The following is a 24414-nucleotide window of genomic DNA, read 5'->3' as shown; positions in this document are numbered from 1 at the left end:
GACCCCTACACGACTCATATAGAGATTAATATATAATTTGGAGTTATTTTTATGCAAATAGATGACTTTAAGGCCATATAACCCATAAAAAAGTTCAACCCAGCGGAAAATAATATAATTTATTTGACTATATTGATCAGAAATAAAGATTTTAACTAGGAGGAAAAAATATGAAGTACATCAAAGAAATAGTTAAATATATTGTAAATATAAAATCAGCCAAATATGTACTCCTTCAAATAATTTATGTACTATTCATTCTCTTTTTGCGGTGAATCAAGTCAAAATTGAGACTCACAAACAAATAAATTACAGGCTGTGGATGTGCAAACAAATTTATACAGGAATTTAAGTCTTAATTTGACGTGTACTGTGCATTAAGCAAAGCGGGTCTATTCTAGTTTAAATTTTGGACACGGCAACTCCAAGATCATCCCTCAAGTTGAGCCTGGATCTGTATTTTTTTATTTATATAAGTTAATACGAAAAAGGCCTTCTAGCATAAATAAGGTATAAGTCAATCTACAACTGCTTTAGCCAGCAGTGGGTACTCATTCATCTCAGAAATCGAGAATTTGTCAAGTGTTGGTTGTATGAATGCTCGATAAGTACATCTTCCAGGTTAGATGATTAGCTGTGGTGGTAAAAGGGATTGCTCAGTTATGTTTTTTTGGAGTACTATTTTCTGGGAAATACTTTTTTAAAATGATCAAGAAGAGACTTATTAAAAATATGTATCACTATATACATAAGATTTGATGCCACAATTTAAATTATATTCTTCTTTTTTGGAAATCCTATTGCAATCCCAACAGGGGGCGTGCCCCCCACTTTGGGAACCACTACAGTAATACTAATAAGAATTTAAATTCATTATTTAGCAATGTCCTCACAAAAAAAATTGCCATAAATAAAAAACCCGTCATGTGCCTATCGTCTATGGCGAAAAAAAAATATATAAATTTAAATGTTTTCGAAAAAAAAATGATAAATTCACAGTTATTGACAAAAATTCAAAAATTAGATAACAAATATTAAATATTTTGGGGAAATATTTGAAAAGTCTATAGCTATTCAGAGAAAATTAACTTTTTTTCAATTTTTTTTTCGAAAAATTGCATTAAATTTCAAATATTTTATGCTTTGAAAATTAATTATTGAAATTTTAAATTGTCCAGCAAAAAGCAAAAGTTCCTTTGTATATAACGTCATCAAATTCTTGAGCTAAACCCCACACCCGTCCCAAACAAAAACCCTGGGGAAGGTCATAATATGTGTGTGTTTTTTTTTGTTTTGTACGGATCAAAAGAATTGCTAATAATGATATTTTTATTCGAAAATGTATAGAAACTGATTTTTGTACCGGAAATGGATGGCCGTAAACTTGAACAAAAAATATGAGGTCTGATTTGAAGATGAAAGGAATTTTGGATTTTGAAACAAATCAAATCAAAGTACATATACCTATCAAAAAATTATTAAATTCTGCTTGGATTTTTACAATTTGATTCCATTTGAACCGAGTCCAAATCCCATTATGCGTGAGCACATGCAATTTTTTATCATTGATTCTGTGATCAATAAGATAAAAAATCAATCATAGTGTTAAAAAAGAAAGAAAATGGAGTTTGTTTTAGTTTGAAACAAATGGCAGCTGGACAACTGACAGTTTCAATGCACAAATAGGTTATACTTTTTCCAAATGGCGAATCGGTATTATCGTAATACTAATAATTCTATAATAAACTTATTGTCAAATGCAGATAAAGTATAATATCATACTCAACGAATACCAAACTGATCTCTCTTGGCCTACTAAGTAGTTTAAGTTCCTAATTTTTGCCTTTTGTGAATTTGCATTTGGTTATTTTTCTATTCTCTATGGCGTCAAAATCTGCCTGCCTTGTCCAGCAGTCCGTACGATACATCAAATTTAAAATTCTAGCAAGCCCGATTGTCTAACCTTGTATTTTTATTAACGTTGGGAAATATGTCAAAAAATTCAGAGTGCCCCATCTTAGATATAGATTTTGGGGCTACAAAAATTGGCTTCGACTCTGGGCAGGCCTGTCTCCAAGATTTTTGTTTAGGTTAATGAAATTTTTTGAAAATATATATACTAATTTGTTTCTGAGTGAGCTTATTTTTTATGAAGGACGTATAATGTGCTTACTTGTGTTTGCAATTTCAAAACCTCTATCCTTGTGCCTGCGTACGTAGATTGTGCATAGGCTAAATGTACAACCCCTTTAGTTTATTCGCAAGTAGTGCTTTGTCATTCCTTATTTATTTGGTTCATTCAGGTTCAGTCTTAAAACTGTTCCCATATATTCTCATATAATACAATTTTTCGAAAAAAAAAAAATTCAAAAATCTGGAGCTATAAGTTAAAAAAATCCAAAATGCAGAGTTTTTCAAAAAAAGTTAAATTATTTGGAAAAACGGAGTAAAAAATACACAGCTACTTATAAAAAATTAAACTTTTTTTCAAAAAATTTCAAGAATTAAATTTCGATCATAAAAATTTCTGAAAATAAATTAAGAAAATAAATTTTTTCCATACAAAATTTCAAAAATCAATTTCTGGAAAATAAAAAAATTCAAAAATCTACAGCTTTTCACAAAAATTTTCAAAAATCCACAGTGACTCACAAAAAAAAAAAAAAAAAAATTCTTAATTTGGGGGTTACAGCCCCTCCCTCTGAATATATCTATGTTGACCAACTGTTCTATTTTACATCTTGTACGCATACTTTTTTTATAAATTTATAGAACATCCGATTTTCTGTGGAACAATAGTTAAAATTGACTCAAAATAGAAGTATAGATCTAAACTAAAATAAAACTTAAAGAACAAACGAAAATTAGAACGCAAAAAATATCTATTTCGAAAATATATCATCATTGTTAGTTTCAAAATATTAATAACCATGTCCCTTAAAACAAATAGTGTTGGGGCAGTCATTATTTGTTGGGTCCAGTCTAGTTCTGTCTTAGGATAAGTACTACATCCAATTAAAAAAAAAAAAAAAAAAAAAAAAATGACTGACGTCATCAAGGACCGAACTTTGTCCGTTTTAGGATTGATATGCCAGACTCTGTGTTGTGCCTTATTGCTTCAGTCCAGTATTAGATCCGGCCCTATTAGTATTTAGGGCAGATACTTCAGACTGTACTATAATTTGATTAAAAAAAGAAGAAATAATGTAGAATTCGTATCAAGGACCGAAATTAAAAAAGTTTGAAGACAGAATTGCAGGACTGAACTGGAACAAACCAAGACTGAACTGTACGAAACTGAAGTTTTCAATTCTAAATAGGAACACACCGCTGTTCCCAAGTCATTTTATACCACATAAAGTATGTACAATTAAGCCTGTTTTAAGCGGTCAGTAAAGGGAAGTTCTGAAAAAGCAACCGTTTAGTTTATGTGACTTTCTATACAGGGGCTCTATTCGTTATAATTCCACATATAACGAGTTGTCCAATAGAATGTGAACACTTTGAATATTACATTTCAAGAAAATATATCTTATTAATTAACAATAGATTTTCAACAAACTTGTTACTATAAATATATGTATGTTTGAGTTCTCTTAATCATTAATGTAGTCACCCTTAGCGGAAATGATGGCTTCCAGGCGGTGGAAAGCCTGGTACCCACTACAGATGTAGTCCTCTGTCATGGCGTCCCAGTGCTGGCTGACAGTGGCCTCGATGGTCTCGGTGATTAGATGTCAGACACTGCAGGCCTTTCCTGTACGCACCCAAAATGTAAAGTTGAGGGGGTTGGCATTAGGGATGTCAGGGGCCAAAAGTGTAAAAAAAACGGTCAAAAGACTAATTCAAAACTCATTCAAAAGAGTCTTGCAACGGACAAGATTAGTTTAATTCATTGCTGGTGTCAAAAGTGGTCCCTCCACCCTCACAACTCTCTTTCCACCCACTTTTTTGATAGCTCTTTGAAGAATCTGGTGTGAAGCCGCGAGATCACTTGCATGGGCCCTCATGCACTTGAGCAGATTGACCTGTGCTGTTTTCTTTCACTCCTACGGATCCAAGAGTTCTTCTTTCTCTCCAACGTTTTGGACTTGCTGATGGCGTAGACAATAGTTCTGGAGACGATTAACTGCTTGGAGTGTTTGAACGGTAATTTGCCAATCACCTTCATGTGTCATTTTCTCGACTTGTATGTAAGCTACAGAGCTCAGGTTTGTTTTGCTTTGTAACCAACTGTTTATGCTTTAATATATCTCAATATGAACACAACCCTCATATGTTATTGAATTAGTATTTGTTCTGATTTCAATGAGCCACCCAGTATTTTAAAACTGGATAAGACTACTGAGTACTGTGACACAGTTGAAACAGGTGGCTGTTAATCCAGGTTTGACTGTATTTGTATCTGCCTGGTGTCTATGTTTTTGACATAATGATAAATTAGACGATGACGCCATCAGAGGAGGAGTGCATGGGTTGAAAGAGTACATACATAGGCACAATCATCTCTGATAAAAATCATGACATATTGTTGACATCAAAAAAAGGGAGAGAGAATAAACCTTTCATTTGATTTATAAAAAAAAGTTAAGACAATGAGTCTTTATTTTGATATTTTTTACCTCTCTTACATATTATTATTTTAGATTCAATTTCTTAGTGTACACACCTTTTAGAATGATTATGAGAATGAAGAAACTGGTATATATATGTAATATGTGATGTGGAGGACTCCATTATTATATACATTTTTAAAGCTTATTCCCCTATCAAAAGTTGGGAAATACATATTCAAAGATGCGTATCTGGGGTACTTTGCATTTTTTGAAAATATTTTCACTGAGTTATAGGTATGTGTGTACATACTGGGGTTTCTTTTTTAGCGGGAATTTGTCTAAGAACAGGGGCCCAGAACATCTCAGGATCACGTGAGTTCTACATATAAAATAAGAAATAATTTAAGTATATATTCTTATATTTTCTGAAGAAATAATAACCTTTAAACTAGTCTTATCCTACAATATATATATAGTATCAATTCCCAATTTCTTTATTCTTAGTATTATCTCCAGAAGCGTCCGCTGGGGTGGGCTGAAGGGGCTGTAGGCCCCCTCCCAATTAAGAATTTTTTTGTGAATAGCTGAGGATTATTTATTTTTTTCAAAAAAATTAATTCTGTGACTTTTTTGAATAAAGTTAATCTTTTAAATTTAATTATAGAAACTTTTATTATAAATTTTTTTTAAACAGCTGTGGATTTTTGAAATTTTTTGTGAATAATTAAAAATTTTATTAAAATATATTTATATATTTTTAATTCAACCCCCGAAATATTACCCTGTGGACGCTGTTGATCTCTAATAATGAACGGATTGTTTTTAGAGGACTTTTTGGTTTTTTAAAATTCTGTAATACGACTCTCAATAAAAAACTCCTCAAATACTAAGTGATGAAAGAGATCATTTTTGGGTTAGCTAATATACAATCCGACCCGCCTCTAAATCCAGCTTGGTATGCATATATAATTATATTATGCTTATATTATGAGATAAAGGCATCCGGGGTTTTCTGGATTGAATGAAGATACTATTTTCCATAGGGATAAACTCTGAGAAATCCCAGGAAAAGGACATCCATAGAGAGAACCCCTAGTAGGTACATATTATATGCATATCCTTCGTAATAAAGCATGATATTTTTACATTTGTATGTATATATAGAGTCCCCCGGTATCCCTTATCTATGTGACCATGTACTCACTGACATACAAACTTGTAGTGACCTGATTATATTATTTTTTATATTTTTGGTTGAACCCCCTTTAATGAGTAGGAACACATATATATATTTTAATGTTGAAGATCCGTCTCAAAAAACAATGGAGGGCCCGTTTCAAGTAGGGGCTCACTCACCCAAACTCCTTATTTTCATCATAAATAATAGGGCCCCTCTTTGAAACGAATGAGTAGTGTGCCTGTCCTTACCTTGGACTGCGGCCCAATCCAGTTTCACTTAACTGTCCCTAAACTTTGTCAAATCGATCTTCGCAAAGTATTTTAGGTTGTTTTTCCTTTCTTGATTATTCGGTTATGCATAATAATTAAGTAAAAATAACATATTTATATGTAAATGCCAATGTGGAAAGTTGGACATTTTGCTAAATGTCTGTTAGATCCGGCAATGTGCAAAATGCCCGGGCAATCCATAAAATTCCCAATAGAATGGTACATTGTCACGCAAAATCAAAGTGAGTAATTTGATTGTTAAATATTGCAAGCAATTTGATCATTAAGGATTTGATTATAATACTATTTCATTGCATGCAATTTGATAATCAAGTGCAGTTTGATTGAAATTTATATTGTATTCGGTTAATCAAACTATTGTATGATAATAAATTATTCAGAGAGACACAAATAATTTTAACTATATACAGGGAGCGGGGATCAGATTGTCGCCTACTTTAAACCTTGATAACTTGAAGACGACATTATCAAATAAAAAACCGGTTACCAAATAGGAAAGCTATTCTTGTCAGCTGACGATACGTAGTTCAGTTAGCATCATACCGTCATCATATGAGGAGATAAAGAGCTATAAGTGGAACGAGGAGCTTTCGAGGTCCGCCGTAGTCATGGCATTGGTTAATAATGGAGGTGAAATCTCCAATTTATCGATTGCTTCAACCTTAGGAGTGAATTTACGGACTGTTCAGCGTATCCATAAGAAGCTAGAGGACACCTGGGATGTTGATGCCGCCATAAAGAGGGCACCCAAGGAGGAGGGTACCGACTGGAAGGTCAGGGACACCGACTTTGTCGACAAGGTGAAGAAGATGGTTGAGGATGACCCTACCAGGTCCATGAACGCCATGGCGAGGGATCTGGGCTGCCCTGGGTGTGGCAACAGGACTCAGCACCCTGCCATGTGTCCAAAATCTCCATGCAGTGGTTAACCGAGAACTGTTATGACGTCGTAACCAAGGATTTGTGGCCTCCTAACTCTCCCGACCTTAATCCTTTGGACTATTTTGTCTGGGGTTATGTCGAGAGACATACCAACAGACATCTCCATAGCACCAAGGCTAGGCTGATGGACTCCATCAAGGAGGTATTCGGCAACATGGACAATGAGATGGTCAGAAGACCCTGCAGCCGGTTCAGAGGCCGTATTGAGGCCGTTATTGATGCCAACGGTGATTATATCGAATGAATGGCTACTCTATACCTATATGCTCGTCATAGTTTTGATTTTCAATAAAAAAGTTAAAAAATGTATATTTTGTGTTGTTTTTTGTAGAAAAATATTTGGGCGACAATTTGATCTCCGCTCCCTGTACACCAGTTGTTATATTGTTATTTCTTAAACGAATGGTATTGCAGTATTTTAAACGCACACTCAAAATTATGCTTTTTCTAACATCCCGACAGACAAAACTTCGGTTTAAAAAATATTGTCCCGGAATATTTTCTGTATTTTTCTGTTAAATTTCGTTTAAAAAAGAAAAGGTCAATTTTTTTTGCCTCAAACGACGCTCACACTTAAACCGGCACCAATAATATTGGTTTCAAAATTTTGAAAATTCATTCAGTCTTGTTCGAAACCAAATGGACGATGCCCGGATATTTTATAACGGTTTTGTATCAAGGCCTTCTTACCCACACGAGACCTAGACAATAATAACAGTTTTGATGGATCCAGGCCAAGGCTTTGAGGAATAGAAACCAAGACGAGACCTTCAAAATTTGGTCTTAATCCCAAGATCAATCTCGAAATAGGGATGTTAAATATTAATTCATGAAAATGAGTAAATTCAATTTTAGACCAACTTTTCTAGTGACTACATTTCTTGGTAGTATTTTGGGGGTGAAAAAACAATTGATTGACTACAACCGCCCCCCCCCCACCCCCTAACCCAAGAATTACTTTTCAACCATAAATGCATGTTTTTCTACATATTTTCCGAGTTATAAGCATAAACTCGCGAAAGTCGTGATCATTAAATCCCTCCTATGTTTGTTTACTTGAAGAAATAGTTATATAATATTTTAATTTAAAAAAAAAAATTATGATAAGGTCTTATATATATATATAAAAGGTCACAAAAAATTTCAAATTCTTCCAAATTTGTATTTTGGCTTGCATACTAGGGTATTCCATTTTTAGGGTGACCTGTTTATTGGGGGTTTCTCTTGTATTTTGATAAAAAAAGCTATGTTATAAAGTAATTCAGTCTTCAAAGGGCGTTTTTTTAAATCTATAGCCATTTGAAAATGACTTTTTTTTATATTAAATTATCTATTTGTATAGTGATTCATTAGTTTTAAATCTAAAGTTATGTGACTGAATTTGAGAAGTTTCAAAATTAAAGGTATGTTACTGAATTTCAAAGTTTCATTGAAATTCTCAAATAATATATAGCAATAAAATCCATATCTTGATGAAAAAAAAGTATACCTCAATGAACTACTTCTGATACTGAACCATCCGAAACACTGAACGGACATCCAAATCGAATCAATTTAAGTATATTTCTTACATTTTATTGCAAGTGGCTGAAGTAATCTAAATTAATGCAATATGGATTGTCTAAATCAAATATACACATAGTTGGACAACGGATAATATGAGAAACTGTTTATGATTTTTACTAATATTTAGATCTTTCCAGACAAAAAAATAACACTATATCATGTAGATTTTTGATTTTTTTTCTCTACTAAAACGCTTTGCATTCAAAAGGTCGGAATTTTTGGGTTAGAATTAATCTATCTGAGTCAAAGGAGGGGGGGGGGGGGAGTTGAAATTTGTTGACTAGCGTAATTATCAGTTATTAAATGTGTCAAATAGTTTTAACTATGTACAACTCACATACATAAATCCTATTAATTAAAGTGTATATATCCCACATAAAACTTCAAATATCATTTACAAATGTATTTTGAGTAGTATATAAACATCTTTATTCTTTTGAAACATATCCAATATGCTTAATTTGAATGAAAAAATAAATACATAAAGACCTTGAAGGGGCGTCTGCAGGGGGAGGGTTTGAGGGGATGTAGTCCTTTTCCCAAGCTAAAGATTTTTTTGCTCATACTAGAAATTGTAATATTTGACAATTTTTTTTCAGGAAATTTGATTAATTTTTTTTTTCAAAAAGTTTTATAATTGAAATTTTTTCTACTAAATTTAATTTTTTGAAAAAAGCTATGAATTTTTGAACTTTTTTCCCAGAAAATTTAATTTCACAAATGTTTTACAAAAAATTTCTTTGTTTGTGGACAACTTTGGATTTTTGAAATTTTTTGAGAATAGCTGTAGATTTTTGAGTTTTTTTTTCAAAAAATTCCTAAACCAAGCCCCCAGAATATTATTCTGTTGACGTCCTGCCTTGATTCAAATCTTATCTAAAGTAAAATAATCATTGATTCTATCAAAATATCTATGACGTAAGTACATTGATCTTGGATGTGTGGAAGTCAATACATTTTAATACCATGCACGCACACTCGCATAAGCATATAATATTATATAAGACCATTTGTCGTCGCCAAGAAGTGTCTACTACCTATGTAGTAGACACTTTGTCTTTTAAAGCGAACGCTTTAATGATGATAATACGTGTGTAATAGGTTTTCTCATTTCCCGGGATATTATTATCTTTGGGATGGATCCCGGGAAACAAATAATGAAATTTCGGGATGACCTTTGTAAATAACACATAATGTTAATTACAAGTATTTGGGTAAATACTTTAACAAGAACACTTTAACTATTAGATATGTATATGACTTTAAGGCAGTGATTCCATATGGCCTGTAAAAATAATTTAATAACAAAATAAAAAAGCTAAATAAATTACACACATATATGTTTGAGAGATCAGATAATTTGAGCAAGGATTTTAAAACTTTGATCATTGTAAGCGTATGATTAAGTACTCGTTTTCAGGCCTACCCAATGTTGTATGGAAAGTGGAGGCTCATCTATTTGTCAAAAATGTAAATGCTGCCGGATTGACACAAGTTGATTGACCTGTAATCAAATGATGAATTGAAGAATGTGTTTAAATCATCATATTCTATGGAAACTTTTTGGATTGGATTGACTCGAGAATTTGAGATTCTAAAACAATTGTTTATTTGTGAAATGTTCGGATCAACATGGATGTAGGAGTCAGTTTTTTTTTTTTTTTTTTTATGAATGTGGTCAAAAAAATAAATATCGTATTAAACTCACTCATAAGGATTTTTTTTTAAATTCTAAAATTAAAATTTTTGCAAAAAATATTGAAAAATAAAATTTGAAATATTAAATTTTTTGGGAAAAAATTTAAAAAATATAAATTTCAAATATTAAATTTTTTGAAAAAAACTTTTCTAATATATATTTTTTGGAAAAAAACTTTTCAAATATATATTTTTGTACCACAGTTATTCACAAAAAATATTCAAAAATGTACATTTTTTTTGAATTATCAATTTAAAATATAATTTTTTTTTCCAAAATTCATAGCTATTTACAGAATTTTAATTTTTTTGGAAAAAAATTTCAAGTATTAAATTTTTCCTATTAATCAAGAGCTATTCATAGACAATTAAAGTTTTTGGAAAAAAATAGATAAATTAAAGTAAATTTTAAATATTTAATTTTTTGACAAAAATATCTTCAAGAAATTAAATTTTTTCACAAAAAAATTTTTAATATTAAATTTACAAAAAAATCAAAAGTTTAATTTTCTTGTAGAAACCAGAAAAATCCTTAATTAAGAGGGGGCTACAGCCCTCTCCAAGCCACCCCCTGCGGACGTCCCTGAAATTTGTTGGACTTCCAAGTAGATCGACATTGGAGTAATTCATACCTACATATGTGATTGCTTTATACGGAGTGGGATTAGTATAAATTTTCTTCGTCTCATGGCTGTTTCTGGATGATCTAATAAAACGTTAAGAGCGCTATACTGCTCTCATTTCAAACATTCTTCAAATTGTCAGGGTTACCATCCGTATGTATGTGGCATTGGGATTTGTACTTATCCAAATGAGAATTTAACTAGTTTTTGATATATGTTTTAACATAGAAAAGTACGTCGTTCAAGATATATATTTTAGTATTAGTTCTAAAAATAACCACATAGTGTAGTTTTTATTATTATTTAAATATATATAGTAATGTAATATACAATGAATTCCACTTTCAATAAAATTGTTTGCAAAAAACATCAACTCATCCCAGCAGTGACTGTAAATTGCTGTGAACCGTTATTTTTCATTTTCTTTCCCTCAATTCTCTCTTTCCTCCAAGACATATATACATTTTATGAAGGTAAACCAATGGTACACACATATTATGTAATGTACTTTGATTTGTTGAGATTCATTGACTCATCAATAGGCCCTGAGCTAACTTAAAAACATCGATAACTGCAAGAGAGAACCTCTATCTTTGGATATGTTTCTACTTAGTAAACAACGCTTTTATTCCCTTAGAATATGTAGAAATAGTTTAAAATACATAGATGTGAACTTCATGGGAAATCTTCTCATGTCTATGGCGTTCAAAGTTTTGTATTGGTTGCCTAATGTAATGTACATATCAATGACTGTGCCGGAGTGGCACATTGTGCAAATTTAACGCCCTACTCAACAGATGTATAAAATTTAAATTGAACTTAAGTAGCACACCCCCTTGAATCAATGTTTTTTAATCGAAATTTCAAATCGTTTCATTGTCTTAAATTATATTTTTGAAGATAAAATGCGAGACCTTTTATCGACCTTGTTTTGGAAGTAAGATGTGTATATATATTTAACGGCCTTTTTATAAATGGTCTACATTTATATACTTTGGTTATTTTTGTGAAATGAGTAGTTGTTTCCTACCTAAGGCTTTAAGATGGACAAAAAAATATCAATAATAATATTCTGTTTGCAGGAAATGAATATTTAACAAAAAAAGGATATTATGATAGACAGAGCCTTCAAGTTTTATGGTATTGGCTTGAGACTCGTACATTTATAATCAATCTTACGCTCTCAAACCACACATTACCAAGGTTATACCTTATTGGTATAAGAACCAGAATCGCTTGAACCGCTAGAACTGGAAACGACAAATCGAGACCAGAAGCGATACCACAATATATTGCTTATCCGTCTCGTTTCATAGGCTTATTTTCGTTTGTTAAATAGATTTTAGGTATATTTATAACCTTTTAATATTCCATTTATATAATTTCATGTAAATGAAACACGTTGTTACCTTTATTGTATTACGCAACCTTTCCTCCAGAAGAAAATGAAAAAAGAACCTTTAAATCTGAGCCGGGCACAACCTTGCATATCACATTTCTCAAACACCATCCATTTATACAGTTCAAAAATTTAGAAGATTTATACCCAACATGGGATATTACATATATTACAAATGGAGTCATCTCATAGTCTCAAGACAGGTGCCAAGGGCGGTTCAATCAGAATTCAATAATTAAGTAACGTGAGAGCACGGTTTGAACGGTGTTACCAACGAATGACGTCCCATATTAAGGTATATTTCTCCCAACTGATTTCAAAACTGAAGAGGCCCTAAATGATGTAATAACAAGTACCTATGACGGAAAACACAACTTGGATATTTTTTAAGTTGTTGCTTGATAACATGTGGTCCACCTGCTGCCAATTGAGTAATTAGAGTAAGACAATAAATATGTATTAGCGCGATACTTTTAGAAATTGGCAACATGAACAATTATTTTTATTTTCCATTACTGTAAGATGTTCTCTCTTTAAAAAAAAAAGAACAATTATAAGTACAGGGTGTCCACGATAAATTGAAACTATCTTAAAATTCAACCTGCTTGATAAAAATGGAATTTGGAGTGTATTTGTTAATATGAAAAAGTTAGACATGATATTAAACAATACATTTATTCAACATGTCCTCCCTCAGCAGCCACCATCTTCTCCATCCTGCCCTTAAAGGATTTGCATACCCTGATGACTTCCGTGGAATCGACAGCATTCCACTCCCTCGTAATGGAGCTCGGGAACTTTGTGGTAAAGACCGCAGGGACCTCTTCTCTCTCCTTGGCAAGCCACCTGACATTCTGGACGTTGTAGCTTCTGTCAACAGTCCAGTTCTTCTCGTCGGAGAAGAAGATGATTTTTCCTCCATGGCTCTTCAGGTCATTGAGGAGACGCTTACCGTTGGTGAGCCTGGTGGCCTTCATGGATGCCGTGAAGATGTGTTGTTTGGCCTTTCGGTATGACCTGTACCTGAAGTCCTCATTCACAGCCTTGGAGACCAGCTGCTTGCTCACTCCACGGTTCTTGGCCAACCTGGACAAGGAAGTCCCAAGCGAAGCATTGATGGACTTCCAGAGGCCTTCAAGGAAGCGGGGAGTGCGGATCCGGTCACTTCTCATGTTGTGGGCCTTGTAGCAGACCTTCCCCTCAACCTCCCAGGCATAGAAGACACGGTACACCGTGGTCTTGGGGTAGTTAAGAAGCTTGTAGATAGCAGAGGGCTTGTGTCCCGCGTGAGCCAATTCGAAGATGGCGTCTCTCCTTGCTTGTTCCATGATGACTATTGTTTGTTGTCAAAACAATTGTGGTGGAAGTTATTGCGTATTGCTCACGCAACCTTTTATATTAGTAGGATTTAACCCCGAATATCCACATTATGGATCTGGATGAAGTTTAAAGTAGTCCCAATTTATCGTGGACACCCTGTATAGAGTAGTCCTTAGACAGCTCATGTGTTTATGAGAATAACGTTAAAGATTCGTGGGAGAGTTTCAAATATAAGTCCCTTTTGGACTCAAAGGATCTCCAACGATGACAGCATTGATGTTCTCCTCCAAAAAATTATTCAAACTATCAGAATTAGAATGTTAATTTTTGTACTTGTAGTTCATATTTTCTACACCTCTGGCTTAATACAGGCTGTGTAAATAATATTTCAACATAGAACTGACCTTGGGAGTAAATGCATTTGTGAAGAACAGACATAAACGAAAAAGAAGAGTAGGAGATAAACATTCATTTGTCTTTAATTATTTATGTCTTTTTTTTCGTCGTTAAAAAAGAAAAGAAATAGGGGAATATTGAAATTAAAATCAGCTCTTTGAGTTCAAATTTCAAAAAAAAAACTCACAGCCTATCACAATAGATGTGAGAAGTAACCATTTTTGTGAGCGTAAATACCACGCATGTAAGGTTATTATAAGAAATATGACGACTCTTAGATACATCATGTCAGCTGATATTTCGTTTCCTGGTATTTCTCAGAAATTTACACCTACGGAAAATCCACAATATTTAATACCAGACTTTCCTCAGAGCTTTTATGTGTCGACAATCTTTGCTGTATTAATATAAAAGATTGGTCCCGAACAAATCCTCAGTGTTACTCAAATTTCTTTATGAGCACACTCGGACTCATGAGTTACTCAATACTTAGATGAATTCCTCTCAATAATGACAGAATAATGATAACTTATAATGACATTGTTCAGGTTGCCAACAACAAAGAAACACGCGCTAAAAAATTTACAACTGAAAATACAAGTTCTATCCTTTTCTTTCCTTTTTAATAAGAAGTGCGATGAGGAGACAAAAGATCAACCGTCAAAACGTCGAACGGAAAGAACATCAAATAGACTAAATGTCGAACCTAGAGTATAAAATAAGGGGATCTTGTTGCAATATCCAGATATTTCTCCCCTGAAATATACCCCACCACTCCTATATACACTACCAGTAAGGGCCACTCCCAACCCCCCTATACAATGCGAATGTTGGGCTGTTTTCGAGTTTCGCCGTGTCTCAAAATGGGATTAAAGCCCCTCACAGCCCCTTATTAACACCCCAAATGTCGTTTTTTTTGGATCTTTATGGATGGCCCCATATATTTTATGATATTCGTTTCAGGTGTTACAAAATTTACTCCGTAGACATTTCCTGTTAGAGACATCTCCCCCCCCCCTACATAAACAACAATAATGGCCCCTCACCCCCCACCATTTACACCCCTAAAGTTGGGATGTTTTCATGGTTTGCTGTGTCCCAAAAAGGGGTGAAACCCAAAAAAACCTCTAATTTCTGGGGCCTTTTGGAGGCAAATGTAAGTAGGGGTAGTGAGTTTCATCCTATTTTAGGAACCAGCGTACCCAAAATAGCCCAAATTTTAAGCTTTAAATGGAGGTTTGTGAAGGTTCCTTAGTGTTAGTTTATTTAGGAATGGGGGTTAAATATATATCTGGCAGGAAATGTATGGTGTGAAATGCCGTAGAAACTGTTTTTCATATTTTGTGGTCACGTTTTGTCCATTTGACTTATAGTCAATTCGACATTTTGTCGTTCGACGTTCTGTTGGTTAACGTTATGTCTGTCGACATTCCGACCTACTACCAGAAGCGCTATGCTATAGTTACATATATTCACAGACTCGTTGTTAAAAATGATTCCTTCTCAGACAAGATTGTGTTGAGACGAACATTATAAATTAACTATGGCAGCTTTAAATAATGAAATGTATAATATAGCATCCCTACATGACGGTTTTAGAGTGATACACCAGTCACCAATCTCTCCCAGGATTTTAACTGCAGGAGGGGGAACAATAGATAAAAAAATAATCCCCCCCCCCCACCTAGAGGCTTCAGATTTACGAAGAAAAAAATAATTTTTACATAAGTTAATTCATATCATCCTCAATGTGAATAGATGCATCTTAATGAATAAAATTCTTTGGAGGAAAAAAAGTTTGAAAAATCAAATTAAATTTGAAATATTAAATTTTTTAGTATACAGAAACAAAAAAATTAGTGAACGGGGACTATAGTTCCTCCAGCCCACCCCGGACGTCCATCATAAAGACTAAGTTTTTTTATGTTCCCAGAAGTCTGTTTTCGAAAAAAAAAATCAAAAAATTAAATATTTTAAATAAATTCTACGGCTATTCACAAAACATTACAAAAACCCACAGCTATTTCCAAAAAAAAAAAAGAAAAACAATTGGGAATAAATTTCAAAAATCCACAGCTGTACACATAAAAATTCAATTTTTCAGAAAAAAAAAGTCCAAATCCATAGTTGTTCACAAAAATTAAGTTTTATGAACAAAAATATTTCAAAAATTAAATTTAAGATATGAAATATTTTGAAAAAAAGTCAAATTTAAATGCCAAAAGTCCGTAGCTATTTAAAGAAAATTTCAAGTATTAAATTTTCTAGTAAATAGGAAAAATATCTTATTTTTTCTGCGGGGGTTCCCCCTAATTAAGAATAAGTTACTTTTTGTTTCCACAAGTCCGGTTTATAAGAGTATACCTAATTTTTTAAAAATTCAGAAAATCATTGGAAGAAAAAGTATATTTGTTAGACTTTGTATATATGTATTGTGTTCATATGAAAGTTGTTAGAAATGCCCAATCAAGTTTTTTTATTATTATTATTATATAAAACCTTCATAATGAATTATGTATTAGAATGCCTCTTGTTCATTTTCCACGACCTTGATTTTTCTTTATTTACGCAGTACATAGAAATCATTCAAAACTATGTATATTATAAAAAAGAATAACTCAAAAATATTTATTTGTATTGATCGACACATCATAAAGAAAAAGTTTTCACTCTAAAAAAGATTTATTGGAAATCCAATAAAAGTTGGAAGTTTATTTTTTCTTTAATTATGTCCCTCGTCAACACAAAATCAGGCTATGATGTTTTTTTCTCCTCAAAACTGAGAATAGATTACATTTGTACTCTGAGTATAATTATCTTACATGTCTCTTAATTAATTATTTTGATAAGTTATTTGGATTTTAAGATTGACAATGTTCTTGAAAGGGTAAATGTCCTTGTTCATTACATTTACTCCCTTCTTTCATAGCTCCTTGTGGCTAATAGAGGTCAAGGCATCTCATTGTCCTTCCTCATTGAATATTAGTCAAAATGCCATTTTTCGACTTCTTATTTTTTATAACATATCGGCAATGTGTAGGATTTACCACTTTATTTTGAAGAAAAAAAAACCCACCTCGTTTATTGGATTTATGAATAATACTCAATTTAGATTGAAAAAAATACAAACTTGATTCTCCCAACCTTTAAAAAAATTCAAGTCCACCACTACTAAAGGCTATAAGAAGAACGTAAGTCTTGTAGACGACAACAAATCAACATATTCTGTAATATACTCGGCACTTTTTGAAAATAAAATCAGGTCTAACAAAAAATTTACACTCTTCTACTTTATATATACAAAAAAAACCTAGCCGTGACAAACAAATATATTTAATGTAAGGACGAAGAGAAATATTATCAAATGATCCATTAAAATTAGAACACTTTGAATTTTAAAATTCAAAGAGATATAATTAATTAATTAACAGTATAATTTCAACAAAATTAATACTATAAATAGTTGTGTGTCTGAGTTCTCTTAATCATTAATGTTTTGCTACAATAATGGCTTCCAGGCGGCGGGGGAAATCTGGTCATCTACTGCAGATGAAGTCCTCTGTCATGGCGTCCCAGTGCAGGCTGACAGTGGCTTTGAGGGCCTCGGTGTTTGGGGGGTCAAAAAGTGTCAAAAAAGAGTTTAAAAGGGTCTTGCAATGGAGGAAAGTGGTTTCTTTCATTGCAGGTATCCAATGAAGGCTTCAGACTATAGCTAATGTTCCTAAATATCTCATCTCATTCCATTAATTATAATATGAATCCCAAAACTGACTCAAATTAGTCAATAAAATACAATGACATATATACTTATGAATATTGATGATAATCCTGTGTATTTCGAGCATCTTAAAAAAAGAAGCAGAAAATCAACATGGTAACCCTGACAATTTGAAGAGAGTTTTGAAGGAGATCAGCTCAGCTGTCATGACGTTTCATTAGGTCAGCTATTAGGAGCAGTGACAATGGGCCATGATGAGATGGTTTTAAACTAGGGCATTGTCATGAATTACTCCAATTTCGATCCCTAATTCTACTCCGAGGTTACTCTCTGTCTATTATAATCACACACGAATGCTCTATCAGGTTTTTGAATATTGTTGAATGTAGTAAGAAAAAAAAAGTTGACTTCTCCACAGTTAAATAATTATGACAACAGCTGAGGAAAAGATAATTCATTCATTTAAATGACCAATTTCAAAAAAATGGCCAGCTAAAAAATGCACTCGATTTACAACACTGCTTATGAAGTAAAACACTATTTTACTAAATTAATGTTCAAGATTGCTTTTGTGTTGATACACTGCATGTACAGTAGACATTAACATACATAGTTGGTTTTGTACAAATTGACTATAACAAAAAAAGGATAAAAATGGATAAACATTTTATCCATCATATGAGTAATTTAAGAACTAATATCCAAAACTCAAACAATAGAACCTATTTATTGATTTTTTTTTTAAATTGCAAATTTGTGTTTTATGCAGATGACGATATTTTTTATAACTTTTAAAATACGCTCTTATTCTATTGATATGTTTGTAGGAATAATTTTCAACATGTACATACATAAATGACGTCGTTACTTTAATTCCACATCGCACCCTCTCACACCAAAACGAAGCTGAAAGATGGCCGAAAGTCGTTTGGAAATAGATAGCCAATTCTTCCAACTATGTGAATTTTCTTCCCTAATACAAAGGACTCGTTCAAGAGTTGATTCAAATTCAACAGCTCACTCGTCGTTACTTTTAATGTATCACACAGCCTTTCCCCCTTAAAAAAACAGAAAAAAGGGGCAAAATCATCTGATAGTTAGCCAAATAAGTCAATCATACCAACTGTCATGTACTCCCAGACTGTCAATGTCATATTATTTCTTCACCATTCTTAAAATGAACTACATATAATTAAAATCTACATAGTATTTTATTCTATACTGCATTATAATATTGATTAGTAATCTTTTATTAAAATAGTTCTAATATATTTGTGTTTGTGTATGATAGCCAAAATTTCTTCATCCAAATAATAAAATAGCCAGCCAATATATATTAATTATATAAACGACGAGAGATCCAAATGTAATTGTATTCTTGTCCTTTTGGAAATGGAGCATAAATATAGAATAACTTATTACTTTGTTTATATATGAAACATAATAATTTATGAAATGGGCATAACGTATCAAACGAGAGGAGGGAATCGACAGGTGACAACAAAATACATTGGGTATTTTTCTGATAGCAAGGTAACGCCGTGATCAACGTTCAGAAAACGGATATGTAGAAAAGAAGTTGAGAAATCGCCAATTGAGAGCCAAATATGTATAATGTGAATTCGTGTAATGTTGAAGTAAATTCCTGAGTTGTATATTGTTCTTGATGCTGTAATTTTAGCTATACACGTATGACGTCATTTTTTGAAGATTTATGTTTTTATAAGAGTCATCTATGAAATAACCTTACTTTTAAAACATCAATAAATACTAATTAGTAAATGACATAATGAGGAGTCAGTTTGAAAAATTCAACAATGATGTGTTTAATGCTAATAGGCAATTAAATCATAACTGTGATTTAATAATGTACTTTTGTGTTAGGTCTTTTGTTCAACATGAAATCTCTACGAACATAGTCCTCTATCGTCTATCTTACTTGTATAATACTCTATGGACTATTATCATTATGAATATAATTATCTACTTTGCTCTAATTATTACTGTGAAACATGCTTTGTTTTGTTATCTCCCTTCATAGTTCACCCTGTTATTTGTTAAAGTATTTCTAATGTGCATTCTAATTTTCAAATTCAAAAAATGGAAAGTGGATATTTCAAGGCAAAATTATACATAATAAATCACAAGAAAAGTTATAAAACGGCACAGTTGTAACCATAGAAGTGAACATCTGATATTAAATAATAAGAAAATCTCACTAAATTAAAATCTTTAGTTTGTTTCCATGAAGAGTAGTTGTATAAAGGTAATCGTTGGTCCGGTCCGGTACCACTAGTAGGTCCTGGAAGACAGTCAGATTTTTGAAATAATCAAAGAAACAGTGAATTTTCCTTTGAGCTATTTTCATTAATTTTTATGTGTTGACTCTTGAATGATTTAAAGCAGCTGACGCAGTGTATTACGAGCTCAAAATGTGTATTAAATAGGATTGATATTTATATGAATCTAGGAAGCTTTGTTAATAATTCGCGGCATTTCATACTTAGTCATTGATAAGATTTTCCAATCAATGTATCTAATATGTAGAGTTGAGAAGTTTGTAATGAAGAAACGAGTGTGAGAAAAAGGCTAAAGTGAGAAATGTGGTACACCTTCATTAAGACCCTTGTTAATATCAACTACTTCTTGTATGATTTTCAGGTGAAATGATAACTTCAACATTTAAAATAGCATTAACGCAAAAAAAATATCGATTTTTTTATATATTTATTTTACTATGCGTTTAAAAAAAAAAAATTGCACCAAAGATAGGCAATAATGCATATTTCAGGGGATGAGTGGTAGCACCACGACAACCAATTAAATAATAAACTAAAAACAAAAAGAGCTCTCGCAATAACCGTTTTTCCTATTCTAATTTTTAAAGATAGTTTTGTCATAACGAACTACTCAACTCTAATATAAGTATGATCTATTCTCTAACTAATATTTAAGAGTTTAGCTACCTTTTGACAGTTGAGGTTGAGAGTGGATAAAAAACTCAAAATAAAAAAATGTTAAACCGATCCCTCATGACGTAATTGAAGTTAATTTTTACAAGATATGTACAAGAGCCTTAATACATATCTGACACAACTTATTTGCCTTAATCAAAAAATTTAGGAACAATTCAAAGACTGACAGCTGTAAGGACTCATAGAATAGATTGTAATACTGAATTGGAGCAAATAAGTTGGGAGTAACACATTACTAAGGCGGGATATTGAGAGTTTTGTTATATGTTGGGTTCTAGAACACATAGCTGAAAGCCACTTTACCGAAAAAGTTAAAGAAGTGATTAATTTGCATTGTCCATTGAATTTCAATCATTGATTGTGTGTTGAATTAATCATTGGAAAGTTCGAGCCAACTTGAAGCATCCTTATAACGAAATGAATCAACACTTAATTATTGCAATTCGTGGCAAATAATTAGATACTTGATCTTTTAAAATTGGCCACTGTGAGAGCTAATGACCCCACGTCTATAAAAACAAGTTTCCAGCCAGCAAATTGACCTTGATACTGACTATTCTGCTATGGAAGAAAACTGTTAAATCTTTTTTCGTTGCTACTCACTCATTTTTCGTCAGATTTTGATCAAACTTTGAAAAACGTAAGAAGGAGTTATATAAGTATTTGTCAAATACTAAAAGGACTACCCGGCATTGAACCGGATTTATTGGACGTCGACAAACAGACACACTTTGTTATAAATATAAAGAGGATAACTACCTCAGAAACTATCAGTGTTACTCCCGGTGTTTTTTTTTTCATGAGCACACTCACACGTGGTGACTCAATACTTTTATGTTCTCTCCTCAAGAATGGAAGTACAATGATAACAGCTTAAGAAAATTAAATTGATCAGATTGCCAACAACAACAACGACAAAAATCCCACCCTAAGAAATACTTAGAAATTATAACCAAATATACGAATTCCTCTTTTCTTTTGTAATATGACACGCTGAGCTTTAGCTATACAAATTCTTTTATAAACCTCATCAAAAGTCAAACTCATTATTAATTTTTTTTTAAATATGACCCGCTGAGTTATAGTTTGTTGTCAAATATTAAATTTTTTTTCATATGTACACAGTATAAGCCCTTAGTAATTAAGCCTAGGGTGGAGGTTGAAATGTTGAAACTGTCCCAGATCTCTCTTATCGTAAATTATGTAACTACAACAATATGATTGTGTCTTTCTGGATTACAAATGAAAAAATATAAAATATCTTTCATAATGCAAACAGGTAAAAAAAATTATATATAAATATTTTTTTTTTTTTGATATTATACTCATTAACGATTCGTCACATTAAAAGATAATTTTGCACAACCAAAACGGAGAGTCTTGGATGATTATGATAATTTAAATCAAATCCATGTGGTTGTCGGGTAATTTTTCTTTCTTTTGCATCATGTGTTACAATCAACTGTTTATAATTATTCTAGAAGCGTAATCAGTTTATCTCTAAGCCCTGTGCTATAGGATTATTTTTGGGAACTGAATCGCCTTATTTATTAATATGATTATAATGGACTTAATATTGAACGTCCTCGTCACCTTTAAAAAAACCCGATAGGGGGCATGTTATAAAAGCGTTTTCTTAGAGATGAAGGTTTTCTATTGCACCTTAACTCTATAATCCAAAATGTGGATAATTTTATAGGATATAATTATTGAGTTATGTAAAGGAAACTGAAAAAACGATCGCTTAGCACAGATGACCACTTCAACCAGCGTTTCTATTTTTTAGCAATTCTACATTTCAACACAAGATTTGGCTGCTTAGTGCAATGCTCGCTGGAAAGAGGTGGTTAGAACAGGTTTGACTATATATTAATTGGAAAAATGAAAAACTGGTTTACAAATAGTCCAGGACCTCTCACATATCCGTGACTTTCTTATCAGAAAGGTCTATTTGTGATGTGGAACTTACGTATTGGTGGGGAAAAAATGAATGGAGTACCTATAAATATGTTAAAAGTTTAATAAAAAGTGTGTTCTCTAGACAAAACTCTTCTATGCTAGAGTGCAAAATGCATCTTAAGATTTACTAAGAAAATGAATACCAAATAAACATTACAAATAAAAAAAGAAGAAGTTGACTGGAAAATGGTTCACGTTGCTTAGCGTTCTATAAATAGTTATGAATGTATTCATCTGTAATATCTCATTATTTGGTTTTATGATGCTTCCTAAAAAATTTAATGGTTTTTAAAAGTTTTTAGTGTAATCTGGTATTCTTTCGAGGGATTAGTTATAATAATATATTTATAGAAATAGAAGATACTTTGATCAATTAAAGAATACAAATAAACCTAGTATCAACAAGTCCCGGCCCTAGATAGGAAAACAAATTTTTTTGCCAAAATTCTTTTTTATTCATCAATATAATCTCCTTTTTTGAACGATACAATCATTCCAACGTTTCTCTAGCTTTTCGATACGACGGATGTAGAACGGTTTATCGATACCTTCAAAATATGCTTTAGTTTCGACATTCACTTCCTCCTCTGAGACAAATCATTTTCCACGGAGCATCTTTTTGAGCTCTTCGAAGAGTCAGTAGTCACTGGGGACACATCTTAAGAATATGGTGAGTGCAGTAGCAATTCGAAACCCAATTCGACTAATTTTACGTCTGTTTTTATTGACTTGTGACACGGTGCATTGTTTTGGTGAAAGAGCACCTTTTTCTTCTTCAAATGAGGTCTTTTTTGGGTAATTTCGGCCTTCAAACGATCCAACAAACCAATATAATAATTGCTGTTGATTTTTTTTCCATGTTCCAAGTAGTCAGTGAATAAAATTCCATACGAATCTCAAAATATAGAGGTCATGGACCTTCCCAGCCTATGTTTGAGTCTTTGGGCGGATTTCTCATTCTGCACACAGCACTCAGCAGACTGCTGTTTTGATTCTGGAGTGAAGTGGTAAATCCATGTTTCATCCATTGTGATGTACCGACGCAAAAAATCATTTTTATTTCGCGTGAACATCCCCAAACAGCTCTTTGAATCATCTACTCGTTGTTGCTTTTGCTCTGATGTGAGCAAAACGCGGCACCCATTTGGAAAACAACTTTTTCATACCCAAATGTTCGTGTATGAAGGTCTAAACACTACCTTTTGATAACTTCAGAGTGTCTGCTATTCCTTGCAACTTCAATTTGCGATTGTCCATGATGATTGACAGGTTTTTTTTAATGTTTTCCGGAATAACCGTCTTATTTGGCCAACCAGGGCGTTCAGCATCATCGGTGTCCATACAACCACGTTTGAAATCGGCAAACCATCGTTTGATGGTGTAGAGTCCGGATGACATTTTTCAAGCTAAGCTTGAGCTTGAACGGCGTTTTTTTTCTATTTAAAAAGTAATGCTAGATCAACAGACAAAATTGTTTCATCGTTTTTAAGACTCACAAAAGTAGCGTAACTCCATAAATAATAAACCAAACGTCATGAAATTTTGAGAGTAACCTTTTGAATGTTTTTACACTAACAAAATATTTTGTTAGTCGCGCCATCTGGTAGTTAGGCCCGGGACTTATTGACCGACGCGTTATTATGATAGTAATAAGAGATACTTTCTCCATCGTCCATTGGAACACTCCTCCACTTTAGTTCAGAGAATAATCAATAGACTGGACCTGGAAAGCAACATGAAAAAATTAGACCTATTCCTTGTCGTCACGTCCCCTTCATATGATGAGTGTCTC

This window comes from Lepeophtheirus salmonis, chromosome 5 (genome assembly GCF_016086655.4).
Source record: "Lepeophtheirus salmonis chromosome 5, UVic_Lsal_1.4, whole genome shotgun sequence".
NCBI classification, from domain to species: Eukaryota; Metazoa; Arthropoda; class Copepoda; order Siphonostomatoida; family Caligidae; genus Lepeophtheirus; species Lepeophtheirus salmonis.
This window is presented reverse-complemented; position numbering follows the sequence as displayed.